The sequence below is a fragment of the Frankliniella occidentalis genome, unplaced genomic scaffold, assembly GCF_000697945.3.
Source record: "Frankliniella occidentalis isolate FOCC.00 unplaced genomic scaffold, Focc_3.1 Scaffold212, whole genome shotgun sequence".
NCBI classification, from domain to species: domain Eukaryota; kingdom Metazoa; phylum Arthropoda; class Insecta; order Thysanoptera; family Thripidae; genus Frankliniella; species Frankliniella occidentalis.
Genome location: NW_026267338.1, coordinates 488147 through 491365, shown reverse-complemented (window position 1 = coordinate 491365; position 3219 = coordinate 488147). Strand labels below are relative to the sequence as shown.

At 49.4% G+C, this 3219-nt stretch overlaps 2 protein-coding genes across 6 annotated transcripts in view; one reads left to right on the top strand and one right to left on the bottom strand.

Annotated features, from left to right (window-relative positions):
* LOC113203704 (ubiquitin-conjugating enzyme E2 W) overlaps window positions 1-3219 on the bottom strand; it is a 10537-nt gene that overhangs the window by 2712 nt on the left and 4606 nt on the right. The gene's annotated exons all lie outside the window — the stretch shown is intronic.
* Window positions 1-3219, top strand: part of LOC113203766 (polycystic kidney disease 2-like 1 protein) — a 34655-nt gene that overhangs the window by 30209 nt on the left and 1227 nt on the right. The gene's annotated exons all lie outside the window — the stretch shown is intronic.

Genomic DNA, 3219 nt, shown 5'->3' with positions numbered 1-3219 from the left:
TCGAAAGACACGCAGTTCCTATCTCTATAGCGGTAAACTGCGTGTCTTTCGAAACGCGCGGCTGAACTGCGTGCTTTTTAGTCTAAGGTATCGATTTTGACGGAGATAACGGGATGGTACTTCCCTACCTCACCAGTGTCCCGCGAGTGCTCTGGGCCACTTTGGCCCCTACATGCCTCGTCTGCGCGGCTGCGCAGTGTTGTTAGCGGCAAAGGTTTTCAAGTGCGCTTACGGCTGAGTTATCTCACGCCACCCGAACCCTCGGGATAAGCGCTTACAAACCTGACTGCTGGTCGCTGACATCGGCCAGTCTTGTTGTAATCGTCACCAACGATGGCTCGCGACCAGCAGCTCATGGGTACGTAATCTATGCTGATACTATTCGCTCAAACCACGCGACACTCTACGACTTTTCAACTTAGTATTCAGAATTCACTCTAAATGTAAAGGGACAATTTCGATCCTAAAAAGCAGGCGACGTTTACTTGCACATCCAGACCGGATGCAATTTTATTCCTAAAACTGCACAAATTGTGTAAAACTTTGTACGTGTTTGTCCAAATTCAGGAACAAAATTGCATCCGGTCTGGATGCACCAATACGAGTAAAGTTTCAAATTATTGTCAAATTTTCTGCTAATTTTTGTGGTGAATGATAATTTGTACAACGAACTTGTTGAGCTACAAAAATTATTGTAAAGTTACAATATTTGTGAACAAGTTGCAGTGCACTCACAATAACTCGCGAAATAGAATAGCGAAATAGAAAAAGCAGACCTGCTTTGAAATAAGTTTAATATCAACAGTTTAAGTCGGATCGGCAGATATTTATCCTTAATAGACATAGTAATCGAACCGATGGCTTTTGAAAGTCGACTCGCGCAAAATCTAAGGGTATAACAAGATGACAGTTTAAATTGCAAAACTAAAAAGTTGTTCAGTTTAAACTGCAAAACTGACAGGTTCTACAGTTTAAACTGAAAAACTACACTGTAAACCCAACTGTGTACATAGTACACTCTACCCTGTGTGTACTTAAAAGCACTTGGAAGTGTGTACTTGCCCTAGCGCTACGCTATGTGGCGCGCAGACACTAAGAAGTGTACACACTTCCTAGTGTGGGCCTTTAAGTACACGCAAGGAATAGTGTGCTATGTACACAGTTGGGTTAACAAATGTAAAACGTGATACACTCTCGCTAACTGTCGCTAAGACAGATAGCAAGGGTACTGTGCGTTCGCTGCTGTCGTGCTCCGCTCTCCTCACCCCTCAGGTTGGCGAGTCGGGCGAGCCGCTGGAGCCGGCAGTCAGCCCGCATGAAACGTGCTATTTTTCCATGTCTATCTATCTCGTGCACTTCAGTTAGCGAGGCGACAGTTAGCACGAGTCCACTGCACAGGTCAACCTGCAAAACTAAAAAAAGTTGTACAGTTTGAACTGTCAAAGTAATCCTATGCAGTTGGGCAGGTTAAACTGCAAGAATTTAGTTTTGCAGTTAAAACTGCTGTCATCTTCTTAAACTTAAACTGCAAAATAATGGGGATCTGTGAGCCAACAACTATCTTTTAGTACACCCAATTACTGAATAAATGCCACTCACTTCGTTTCAAAGACGGAGGGTCGAGGGTCAACTTGCATAGGTTTAAAGAATTACGAAGCGATAGCAACAGCGATAAACTCGAATGGCATGCATTAATAATCCGCACGAGCAGATCTTGAGAGATCAATCTGTGTCTTGCCAAATGCAAGATAATCCGCCGTAGATTAGAGCGATTGGAGCGTATCATCCTGATGTTTGCTGAGGTGGCTTTGTATCTAAGTCCAATTGAACCACACAGTATAGTTATCAACAAATGGTTTTTCTAGAAGCTGGCATGGACTCTGGCCATCCTCTAAATGCAATTGAAGGCACGGCGCTTTTCGAAACTCCCACCCACCCACTCCCCGATCCTAAGCGGTTTGCTATAATTTGTGTCCATTGTGGAGAAAACATGACGACGACGACGACGACAACTTTGTTTTTATTCTCGTTTATACTAATTAAAATGCTTTTCCCTTTTCTCAGGTGGCAGTCTATTCACGCTGGTGCTCCTCGGAGTGGCCTGCCAGTCGGCGCTGAGCCTGGCCGTGTGCCGCGAGGAGCCTGGCTGCCCCGCCGCGGGCCGCGCCGACCTGGCGCTGGCGCTGCCCTGTGAGGGAAACTGTCGCAGCTACGCGAGCTGCCAGGACGGCAAGTGGGAGAAGAAAACATGTTTCTGGCCATGGACGCGCTTCAGCCCCGTGAAAAAGACGTGCGTCCTGCAGTACGAGGTGAGCCCGGTCCCATAAAATAATTAACTCACTTTGGTTAATATGGGCCAACTAACTCATATCTGCTGTCCATTTAAAAGGTCGACTGCGACTGGTGGAAGGCCGAAATATCTTCTGATTCGAGTGAGGAAGACTCTGGCGAGACCACTGACAGCCCCAAATCCATCTGCCCCGCCACCGGAAGCGCGCTGGTGCCAGACGCGACCCCGGGCAAGTGCCAGCACTACTTCTCTTGCGAGAACGGCAAAGCCACACCCGAAATTTGCAAGCCCTGGGAGAATTTCGACCCGATCAGCCTGAAGTGCGAGCTCTGGGATTTAGTCGACTGCACCTGGTCAGACCCCACCACCGTCGAGCCACCCACCACCGAGACCAGCGCGGCCCCCACCACCACCACCGAAGAGCCCACAACTACGCCGGAACCACCATGCGAGTTCACTCCAGCCTGCCCAGCCAGTGGACAAAGCATTTTGGCCGACCCATGCCGCTGCCAAGCGTACTTCGAATGCAACGACGGCACAGCGACGGCAAAGCTATGTAAGGCGTGGGAAAACTTTGACCCGAACCTACAAGAGTGTATCTGGTGGTCCGACGTCGATTGCACTTGGTCGAAGCACACATCCCCAGCCCCATCGACGGAAACAACCAAGCCAACCACTCAAACATCTGCGCCTGAAACCGAAACACCCACTGTAGCCACCGAGACCCCAGCACCAGAGACGGAAACTCCTACCGCAGCCACTGAGACACCAGCCCCCGAGACTGAGACACCAACCGAAGCTACCGAGACTCCAGCTCCCGAGACCGAGACACCCACCGAAGCCACTGAGACTCCAGCTCCTGAGACTGAGACACCAACCGTAGCCACGGAAACTCCCGCACCGGAGACTGAGACACCAACCGAAGCCAC